A 12310-nucleotide genomic window follows, 5' to 3' on the forward strand; every position below is an offset into this window, starting at 1 on the left:
CGCTTCAGGGAATGGCTTGCGATCTTGCTATCTTCGTCAAGCACTCGGATCATGATCAATGGCGAGCCGGGACCGCCAATTTGGCACTGCTGCGGGCTACGTCAGGGCGACCCGGTATTACCGCAGCTCTTCGTGCTCGCCATGGACATCCTTGGGCGCCTGATCTGCCGCGCCCACGACGCCGGCATCTTGAAGCGGCTGCACCCCCGACGTGACATTCCGGCCATATCTCTGTACATCGATGACGTGATGCTCTTCTGCCATACCACGCAAGGCGACATGGAGGCCATCCGTGGGGTTCTGAACCTGTTTAGTGAAGCAAGCGGCCTCCGCGTGAACTATGCCAAGAGCTCTGCTACTACCATCAATGGTGACCCCGAGGCGGATGCTACAATTGCTCAGGTCAGATGTGTGAAGGCGGAGCTGCCCATTACTTATCTCGGCATCCCGCTCATGCTATGCCGCCCCTCTACTGCCCAACTAGAACGCCTCGTCGACTCGATGGCCCCCCAGCTCCCCACTTGGAAAGCATGGCTCATGAACAAAACCGGGCGGCTGGCTTTGGTTAAATCGGTGCTCGCCGCGATCCCAATACATCAACTGATCATGTTCGCGCCACCCAAGAAGACCCTAAGGCAGCTCAAAAAGATCTAGAGCGGCTTCTTGTGGGCTGGGCACGCTGCTGCTAACGGCGGACACTGTCACGTCAACTGGTGCCGTGTGTGCCGTCTGCTCGAGTACGGCGGGCTGGAGGTCTAGGACCTGGAGCGCGTTGGCCTCGCGTTGCACCTACGCTGGCTGTGGTTCTCCCACACGGACGACGACTGCGCATGGCAAGGGCTTGACCTCAAGTTTTCCCGCGAGGAGCGCGCGTTATTCTTCGCATCGACAACAATGGATCTTGGCGATGGGTTGACGGCACTGTTTTGGGATGACAGATGGCTCAACGGTCAGTCTGTACGTGAATTCGCACCAGCACTCTACCAGTGCGTACCCAAACGGCGACGCAGATCAAGGACGGTGGCCGCAGGCCTTGTGGGCAACGCCTTGGCTCGTGACATACAAGGAGTGCTCGGGATTCATGAGATCAACCAATATTTGTTGCTCTGGCAGGCCGTGCAGCACATCAACTTATCACAAATGCTTGGCCAACTGTTGTGGATATGGACGGCCAATGGCATCTGCACGACACAGTCCTGCTATGCCGCAACCTTCCACGGGTCCATGAAATGCCCCTCTTGGAAGCTTACCAGGAAGAGTTGGGCGTCGCGCCGTGTCCGTTTCTTTCACTGGTTGGCCAGCCAGGACCGGTGTTGGACGGCTAAAAGACTTGCCCGCCGTGGCCTACAGCACCACCCACGATGCTTCCTTTGAGACCAGGCCCAGAGACAATGTGACACCTGCTCCTAGAATGCCCGTTTGCGCGGCAAACCTGGCAAGATGTCCTGGACTGGGCGAGGATACCCAGACAGCCGCCAAACAACGATCCCACCCTCACGGACTGGTGGCAGTGAACGAAAGGGAAGACCCCACAGGAGCTTTGGAAGGGCCTGCAATCCATCGCCATGCTAGTCCCTTGGATGATCTGGAAGCAGCGGAATGAGTGCATCTTCAAGAACGTGTGACCCTTTGTTCGCACACTCGTTAATAGGATTAAGGCTGAAGCGAAATGTTGGGCACAAGCCGGCGCAATGGGCCTCAGGGTAGTCATTCCCACTAACTGGGATGTTCACTGATAGGGTGCTAGCCCATGTAACCCTCACCTCCTAGGAGGATTGTATCTTCTCATCTTTTCAATGAAATGAAATGCAAAGACTCCTTTGCATTTTCTTGAAAAATTCTCAAAAAAGAGTAAAATGTAGGTTCAGAATTGTGAAATAGTAATTAAATAAAGTGAATTGTAATTTAGCATTATGAAACTGATTATTTCAAAATGTGAAATGTACGTTCAACTTTAAATGTTGTTAAAAATATCCAAAACTGGTCCCATTGTAAAGGTTACGAACAAGGAGTTCAAATATAAAGAAAGTTTCAAAACGGATATATGACTTAGATATGGATGTTTTAAGTTAGCCAAAGTAAACTAAAAGGTTGAATTTTATTGCATGGGAGATAGATATTGGGTCTGGCACATTGATGTTACTTCTGCATGTAAAGTACATAGTGGTGTGGTAGCTGCTGAAATACCAATATTGGGGGGAGAGCTGGACATCCGCTTCTCCAACTGGTCATCGCGCGCTCATGCCGACGCGGTCAAGCTGCGCCACCATGTGCATCTCTGCCTGGAGAATGTTCCACTCAACGCGTGGAACGAGGAGGTCATGGGCAAGCTCATCGGCGGCGCGGCCGTCACACACTACTTTGATGCGGCCACAACCCAGAAAGAAGATGCGTCGTCGCTCAACCTCTGGGCTTGGACGGCCAATCCTTCAGCAATTCCCAAGGTCATGTGGTTGACACTCATCGGCGGCAGCGCGACCGGCAGCAACATCATCGTCTCCAGCTCTGAGCTGCTCCCTGGCTTCAACTCTGCCGCGGCCAGCTCTTCCTCAATACAACAACAGGGGAGGCTTGGGCTCACGTACCGGGTGATCATGCATCTCGACCTGCATGAAGACTTTGGCCAGGATGCTTCAACACCGCGCTACCAGCACCAGTTTGACTGGCAATATGGGATCATTGATGGAGAGGTTGCCATCTGTGAGAGCAACCATGGTGGGCGGCGGAACAACGACAACGACCGCCATCGCTGCCACGATGACGATGACAGACGCCGTCGAGACAGAGACGACGCAGATCGGCGTGGGCGCCCAGGCGAGCGCCAAGGGTCATGGTCCAACCGCTTCTTTCATAGTCGCTCGCATGCTGTGGAGGGGAGACGCGCCAGGGAGGGGCATCGAGATGAAGGAAGGCATGCTGAGGACCGTCGTGGTCATCACCGGGGTGCCGAACCTACATCGGCGACAGTTGTTCAAGGGGAGAGCACGCCGCTGTCCAGGCTGCACCGTGATGCTGCTGGTGCCCTGGTGTGGCGTCGCATTCAGCAGCCTGGTGCTGCAGAAGCTGGCATGGTCACGCCACCTGCTACCCCAATGCAGGAGCGAGGACACAGCCTCCATCATCAGGTCTCACCACACGCGGCCAGGTAACGGTCTTGCAGCAACCTCACGCCACCCGGATCTCCCTCATCGGTGCTTCCCGCGATGCCAAGCTCAAAGGGCGGCCATGTCCCGCCAATGGACGCGCTCTCCGCCGGGGTCCAGGCGGCCATGCAGCTATGTTCACCATGACGTCTCATCCAGCCTCTGCCTGTGGTTACGCCGACTCATCCACCTGGTTTCGAGGCTCCCCTGGAGAGTGCAGCAGTGTCTGCCTCGGCTGCCACTGAAGAAGATAGCTCGGGCATCTTGGCGCCACTCTTCGTGCAGGCCACAATGCCACTGCTGCTTTCGCCTCCTGTTCAACAGTCAAGGGCACTCACCAACAGGCGCAAGACTCTGGCCGGGATGGACATTGACCGCAACAGTGGGTTCTCTCTTCGGCGGTCCAGTGCAAGAATCAAGGCACGCTGCCAGGCCACCCCTACTGCCAAGGAGGCCAGGTGTTTGTGTGCCGTGGTCTGGGAATCGTCAAACAGGGCGAGGATGTTACTAAGCGCGTGATGAAAGAGCTCGCTGACAAGTTCAAAGATCAAGTCCCAGGAACGGTGATCTCTGCACTCAGGGCACTGTTCCAACTTGACTCAGGCAGGGCTGCTGAAGTGGAGGACGTACTGCTGGAGCATGGCAGAGCTACTGCACTAGACCATGACGGCGTCGTCGGCTTGGAGGTCGGCACTGGAGCCTGAAGCATTCCGAAGGCTCACCTACTGTAGCTTTTTAGTTCATCATGTTAGAAAAACTATATGTGTATCTGGCATGTTGTGGGGCTCATGTTTGTGTTTTGAATCTACTCTGTTGGCATCACCTGCTGTCCAGCATGCTAGTTCTATTGTGCCATTTGTGGCCGCTATGTGAACTTGGCCTGGGAGGCTACTTTATGAAGACTGCTCTGTTTCCCAATGGTAGAACAAAAGATTAACATCATGAGTTGGAATGTCAGGGGGTTAAACTGCCCTAACAGACGTGCGACGGTCCATGAAACAATTTCTGCTTCTTCTTGCCACATTGTTTGTCTTCAGGAAACAAAAAAGGCATGTATTGATCAATTCCTTGCTTGCTATGTTGGCGGAAACAGGCTTCGTAGCTTTGCAAAGGCCCATCAATGGCACTCGCGGTGTCTTAGTCATGCTCTAGGATGACTCTGTTGTTGAGGTTTCAAATATGAGGACCTATGAATTTTTTCTCTCTGCCAACGTAAACATCCGCAACTCTGATTCGCAGTTTTTGATCACATCCGTCTATGGCCCAACGGATTCCAGCCGAAAGAATGATTTTTTCGTAGAGCTTGTGGCCCTGAAGCCAAATGTCGGAGTCAAGTGGCTTGCTCTCGGTGACTTCAACCAAATTTACCGGGCGCGTGACAAAAATAAGAGAAACAACAACATTAGCCGGATAAACTGATTCAGAGGAGTGCTGAATCTTTGTGAGCTCAAGGAAATCCACTTACAGAATCGTCGGTTCACTTGGAGCAATGAAAGGGCGAACCCCACCTTGTGCAAACTCGACTCCTTCTTTTACAATTCTGAATGGGACATACATTTTGACTCAAACATCTTGCATGCCCTGTCAAGCTCCCTGTCCGATCACTGCCCCCTTCTCCTTGCCGATGACAGTGGCCCTCGGCAACCTCGCATGTTCAAGTTTGAGAATTTCTGGACAAAGATCCAAGGATTTATGGGCGTTGTGCAACAGGCTTGGCAAGAACCAATCTCTCACGTGGAGCCCTGTCATGTTTTATTCCGTAAGCTAAAGAACACGAGCTTGCAGCTGTCTAGATGGAGTAAGGGACTCTTCTCCAAGGCCAAGCTTCATCTTCATGCGGCCTTGCTGATCATCCTTCAACTTGACATTGCTCAAGAATCCCGCCCTCTCTCTCATGATGAGCAGGACCTCCGGATTAGGCTGAAGAGGCGGGTCATGAGCCTGGTTGTGTTAGAGAGGGCGCAAAAGAAGCAGTGTGCTCGCATTTCCAACATCACAGAGGGCGACGCTAACACCAAGTTTTTCCATCTCAGGGTCAATGGTAGACGGCGCAAGAACCACATACATCGGTTAAAGCATAACAATGGGTGGGTCACCGACCACTTGGAGAAGGAAACTATTGTGCATAATCATTTCTCCAACGCCATTGGAAGAGGCATGCCAAGGAGTCAGGATTTTAATTAGGCTGACATTGAGATGGTTCAGGTTGATTTGGAAGGTCTTGATTCACCTTTCACTGAGGAGGAGGTCAAGTGCACCATTGATCATATGCCGTGCGACAAGGCGCCCGGCCCGGATGGCTTTATCGGTGCATTCTTTAAGTCTTGTTGGGATATCATTAAGGTGGAGGTCATGGCTGTGATTCATAACTTTGGCAACCTACATGTGGACAACTTCCAGTGGCTCAACTCCGCTAATATTGTGCTTCTGCCCAAGAAGGATGGGGCAGAAGACATCACCAAATTCCGGCCCATTAGCCTCATCCATGCCATTGCCAAAATTGTCTCCAAGATGCTTGCAGCGAGTCTTAGCCCGCACATGAACAACCTCATATCCAACTCCCAAAGTGCTTTCATAAAGAAGAGAAGCATTCATGACAACTTCATGTACGTTAGAAACCTTGCACGCCGCCTCCACAAGAACAAGACTTCATCACTCCTTTTCAAACTGGACATACGAAAAGCTTTTGACTCGGTCCGGTGGGAATATGTCATTGATATTCTTTAGTGGCACGGCTTCCCTAGCAGATTTCGTGTCTGGATTGTTGCCCTTCTTAGCACCTCATCATCACGGGTGCTCCTCAATGGGGTTCCTGGTTCCCCGATTAGCCACGGGAAGGGCCTAAGGGAAGGATACTCGCCGTCACCTCTTCTTTTTGTTATTGCAATTGACCCGCTACAACAACTGCTCAACTCAGCAACATGGATTGGGCTTCTACACAAGATTAGAGGGTGTGACACCATTATTCGGACATCACTCTATGCTGATGACGCGACTGTCTTTGTGGCGCCAATTCGGGAGGATATTAGAAACCTGGCCGACATCCTGGAGGGGTTTGGTGAGGTCACAGGGATGCACACAAACTTTCACAAGAGATCCGTGGTGCCGATTCGGTGTCGGCACTTGGATTTGGACGCCATACTTGAGGACATGCCAGCCACTCGAGCTTCTTTCCCCATGAGATACCTCGGATTGCCGCTTTCCGTTTTGCAACTTAAGCGAGTGGACTATCAACACCTGGAGGACAAAATTGCGAACAAGCTTGTGCCTTGGGAGGGCATGCATATCACCTCCATTGGACGTGGGGCTCTTGTGAAGTCGGTCCTCACCTCCCAGGCCATCCACCACCTCACCCCGCTCATTGTGCCAGCACCCATTCTCCAGAGCATCAACAAGATTGAGCGTGCTTACCTTTGGGCAGGCACGAAAAAGGTCTCCGGAGGGAAGTGCAAGGTTAACGGGGAAACGGTCTATAGGCCTACTCACACTACTAGGGAAAAGCCTAGAAGCAGCGCGGGTTTTAGGCCTCTTAGTAGCGTGGGGACCGGCGCTACTAATAAGGCGCTACAGCTAACATATAGCAGTAGCGCCTGTTGTCCCACGCTACTGCTATACATGAATAGCTGTAGCGCTCTTTAGAAAATGGCGCTGCTGATATTATCTGCAGTGCTGTTTACAAGGAAGCGCTATTGGTAAGGCAGCGCTACTGCTAAATTCCCCCCCCCCTCGCTACTACTAGTTTTATTAGTTTTTTTCCCTACATATTTGTTTTGTATTTGAATAGGCTTTATACAATAATCTTTAGCATATCATACACATACAAATGTAATCATAGCATATACATACAATTAGTCTCATCAAATCATGTCATCATCATAATCATCATCCAACACAAAGTGGTCTCTCGTCATCATCTCGGAAATAGCGATACAAGTCTCAATTACTTGCAAATACATCATCATCCATCTAAACAATGATATACATGAGAAGAGTTATCACTTTGAGTACATGAGTTCTTATCCCTCTCTCGCATTAGCGTGAACCTAAACTTACTACTGCCTGTCGCTCGGAAACCGGAAACCGGTACACCTAGGCCTGACACTCCGGCCACTCATCGTATATATACTCCTGGCGTAGCACTTCTTCGCCATCTATGATCTATGCACCTGTATCATCACATGAGTCGATGATATGCAACATATATAGTTGAGCAACAGAAAGAGACAGACTTGGCAAAAATAGAAACAACATATCGTAAGCATAAATAACAAAGTTCATCGTACCCAAAATGCCCTAACTAGAGTGATTTTCACTAGTCGAGGAGGACGGTTTAATTACATCACAAATAAAGTTTCACCGTGCATAACTCAAAGTTTTGTCATACAGAAAGTATGGACTAAATGGACACATTGTCATATATCGACAATCACTCCACCATGTCGTGCCATCCATCCATGTCAGGGAGATAGTCCTCGAGCTTAGTGAAAGGCTTCATGTTAAGACGCTAAGAGGCTATCCATGTTCGGACGTCTTCCCGCGACATTTGTCCTTCTCCGTGGAACATCCCTGTTTTTCCGACGACCTCCTTCATGATGATTTGGGCAAGTTCGCGCTGGATGTTATAGAACTCAGCTCGAAGTCGATGGTCCTCGATATCTCCTATGTTCTTTGCCCATTGCAGAATATGGGCATCACCGGATCTAGGTGACATGCGAAGGTTCTTGTGATCCCGTCTGTACTCCAGCATGTGGTGTAGGACATAGAATCCATCATTAAGAGAATCGTTCGGTTGCTGGATGCAGCAGAAGTCGGTCTTATGGCTGAAGGCGACCCTGCCGCCCCTTCTCTTCTTGTCCCTGACCTCTCCCCCCCTTGCTTGGTAGTAAAACATAGCACTGTCGAGAACATCCTTGATGTGGGTGTAATCCTTTTTGTGAATGTTCTTCGACGAGTCCAAGTAAAGAGCGTGGAGAATCGGGGGTAGAGGATGATGAGGACGGCGCGCCCGCCGCTACACAAAATAAGTACACCTCAAATTAATTAGCCTCCACCGTGCAAATGAATGATTGAAATTGAAGGAAGGATAGCAGCGCGGATGACTTACATGGGATGATAAGGCATGAGAATCGCCTCCTTGTCCTTATTGGCGAGCATGAAACTGACGATGTAATCCCTCATGTATTCACCGTGCTTCGCGCAGACTCCCAAGAAGCCCTCGTGCATGTAGTACAGGTCAGCGACACAGATATGAGGTATCTGCTCAACCCCGATGATGTAGTTCATGTGCAAAGCATAAAGGCGGACAAATGTAAAATCCAGCTTCTTCACGTGAAACATGTCGAATATGTAATCAAATCGGAGGAAGAACTTATCCGCGGGGAAGGAGTCGATGTACGACATTTGCCGCGAAATGTTAACCACGTAGAGTGGGTATCCTGGATCTTTCGAGGCGATGAGGCCTTTCTCTATCCGCAGCACATCGTCATGAAGTCTCCTTAGATCGCCGAATCTGGCCCGTAGCGTTGTTGCAGGTAGGATTGGTTGACCGGGGATATGCCATTTATCCGCATTGGGGATATCTATACGGTCCTGAAGCCGAGGCTGTTGAGGCGGCTGGATCATAGAATCGGCTTTTTTGCCTTTCCTCGCTCTCTTCCTAGACTTCTTTACTACCGGAAGGTCGTCCATAATACGTTGAGACGACAATTCAGGCATCGACTCATGTGCTCAAACCCTAAGGAGGCGCCAGTATAGACATACTGTTCAGCGCCATCGTCATCCTCATCCTCATCCATGTCGACGTCATCAGCGACTAATGGAGCCTCCTCCTTACCCCGTCCGCTATCACCCAACCCGACACCCGACGCTAATTGGGTAGGTGGGGTGTTGATGTTCATACCTTGCTGAGGCTGCCTGCTCGTGGGTGTGCTCCCGGCCGCCTCCAGACGAAGCAGACTCTTTGGCCACAACAGGACCCACCCATTGCAACAATCACCAAGCCGCCGCGGGGTCTCGTCGTCATCCCCCACTAGTATTAGAGGAGGCAAATTCTCGTGGCCCGGTTTGACATTGGCCACGGAAACCTTGAAGACGTTCGGGAGGATCGGCCGGTTGTGGAACAATGGTTCCTTCGACTCCATTATCGTCGCCTTCCCCACGTCCACCTTCTGGTCGCCGATGGTGTACAATATGGTGCACGGGGTTTCGTCGGCCTGCAAAGAAAAGTCTACGACGTGAGACATCTGAAAGGCAACGAAAACGGGAGATTATACATTTATATTGAAGGGGGCCGGTGTGACAGATACCGTGAAGGCCTCGAGCTCAGCCAAAGACGAAGCACCGCCGAGCACGTCCGGTGCGAGAGCCAGTGCGGGAGCCGGTGCGGGAGCATGTGCGGGAGCCGGTGCGGGAGCATGTGCGGGAGCCGGTGCGGGAGCAGGTGCGGGAGCCGGTGCGGGAGCAGGTGCGGGAGCAGGTGCTGGTGCAACGCTAGTCAAGCTGCTCCCCAAGAAGTCAGCACGGGGAAAGTCTGCATTTTTTTCTGGATTTTGCCTTGTCCAAGTGAAAATGGCCGGAACCAAGGAAGTAGACAAATCTGCAACCACCTGTTTTGCGGCAGCTACCGCTGTTGCGACTGTCTGAGATGATTTCTTCTCAACCGTAATATCAACCTTCTTGTCGATGTTATCTTCAGTTAACCTCCATCTTTCCTTTCTCTCCTCCGTGGTCTCACGGTAGTACTTCTCCCACGTGGCGCCGTCTCTGACACCGTGCACGCGTCCATACGACGGTCAAGTATCCACCGGTTGTCGTTTCAATATGTTCAACACCTGGTTGAATGGAGTGTCCCACTTGGGCCTCGCCAATGCCTCAGACGGCGAGTCGCTTTCGGCCGCAATCCTGTGCTGCTCTCTCTGCAAAAGGCACAAGGATCGTTTACAAACATGACTAACGTGTGCAGTCGAATTGATTAGAAACTAAAATTACCAGCAGTCTCATGAACTCCGTAATGACCGGTTTTGTCTCGTAAACCTTCTTCACTGGGTCCCAATGGTGCCGGGCCCTGAGGACGTCACGCTCCTACGGGACAGTGAACTCCGCCAAGGGGTCTGGGATGCCCAGACTCGCGGCTTCCGCGTCCTCCTTGGCCCATTTGGACCTCTTTCCGCCGTAACCACGGCTTCCGAGGTGGTGGCTCCCAATGTTCCTCTCTTGAAGCCACTTCATGTACTTAGACTTTTTTTGGCAGCTTCGGCCTCGCAAGCTTCCTTGAATATTTGAAACCGCTCTTCCGTGATTGTCGGATTATCCCTTACAATCTCGGAGTAGGGTTCCTTCTTGTCGATGATCTTTGCTTTCACTCGATTTTTCCAGGCAGCCAACGCGTCGCTAAACTTGGTCATGGTGTGTTTGTTTATCTTCTTCATTGCCGGGTCCTCATCTGGATCTTCATAATCCTTCTCATTCCGGCCCGGGAACAAGAATATCTGGTGAAACTTCTTTAGGAGGGAGCGCCTCATATTTTCTATCTTCTGTAGTTTCTCATCGTTGATGGTGGCGGTTGTCCGTACGATACAGCCTATTTGATTGACGTAGCACGAGCGCGCTTCCTCGGGCGCCTTTGGCTCAAAATTGCCGTCGTCCACCTCCATGACCACCAGTCTAGTAGTCCTGAGTTTGTTAGGAAGCCGTTGCCTCTTTGCTTTCGGTTCTACACCGGCTCTGCTCCCCGAGGCAGCGCCGGTCTCAGTCTCAGCGCCGGTCTCGATGCCGGTCTGAGTCTCAGTGCCGGTCTCAGTCTCAGCACCGGTCTGCGTGTCGATCTCAGTCCCCGATGCCACCGGTGGGCCCAGCAACAACATCGGTTGATCGTTGACAAGGCTAAAAAATTCATCTGCCACCCGATAGACGTCGTCGCAATCACCAGAACCCTGTCCTTCATCGTTGCTAGCCATGTTTCCTATGATTAAATCTAGTCAATTAATTCTAGACCTAATAAAATGAATAATGACATAAAAAGGCCTATTGTTTTGCAGGAACGTTGACTCCTTCCTGGTGCGGCAAATCCCGGGCACTCGATATGTCCTAGTTTGTAGCACAAGTCATGCCGAAATTCACGGAAAATTTTGGCATGATCTTTGCTAAAAAGTGGACAAATCGAGAACCTGAAATTTGCCGGAACAGAAATGAATCAACATCCCGACAAAACATAGGCCACTCAGCTTCATTCCCTAGAAGCAACAAAGCCACTTGGGCACAATTGAACCACTTCAATGAAAAGATATAACATGAGCAAACACTATTGAGGAATTTGCATATAACATTGCCACTTCAATGAATATATATAATCAACAATAATGGAATATGCAAATGAACATCAATGACATATATCATATAAAAACAGTCTTGTTTTTTGTTTACATAGTAACAATTAGTTTGACCAAGTTTTTGAAAAGAAAAACAATTCTGTTTTTTGTTTATAGCTAAATGCCATATCTACTATTTTTTTATAGCTAAATACTTTTGTTTTTGTCTAAAGCTAAAAGTCTAGGAACTCCATTTTCTCTAACCCTTCTGACCTCACTAAAATTTCCACAGCAAGACCTTAGTACCTACACCCAATTTCTTCAAAATATTCAGGTCCATAGTCCAAATAATTCAAATTTCATTTGAATGAAATTTGGAACAAATTCAGGTCCGTAGTCCAAATATTTTTTTATAGCTAAGAGTTTGTTTATAGCCTCTGTTAATTTAAATCTAAATGCTACTATTATTTATACACCCTCTATTAGTTTAAAGCTAAATGGAATTACTGTTTAGGCATTTTCATAAAAATTGCCCTAGCTAATTTCCTAAAACAATTGCTAATCATTTTTCCTAAATGCTATAAAATGCCTACTGCCCTAAAAAAATCTAGGTTCATATGAACATCTAGGGTTCATATGAACATTAACACAATATCAACATATATATGAATTGCCCTAGCAGAGAGAGAGAGAGGAGGGTAGGGGACAGGAGATGCAGAGCCTTACGGTCGGCGGCGAGGGCAGGCTCTGGCTCGGGCGGTGGCGGTGAGGTCGAGGGAGGCGGCGGTGAGCTCGAGGGAGGCGACATTGAGGTCGACGGCCTCGGGCGGCGGCTGTGAGGTCGAGGGCGGCCTCGGGCGG

Source organism: Triticum dicoccoides, chromosome 2B (assembly GCF_002162155.2).
Source record: "Triticum dicoccoides isolate Atlit2015 ecotype Zavitan chromosome 2B, WEW_v2.0, whole genome shotgun sequence".
Classification (NCBI taxonomy): domain Eukaryota; kingdom Viridiplantae; phylum Streptophyta; class Magnoliopsida; order Poales; family Poaceae; genus Triticum; species Triticum dicoccoides.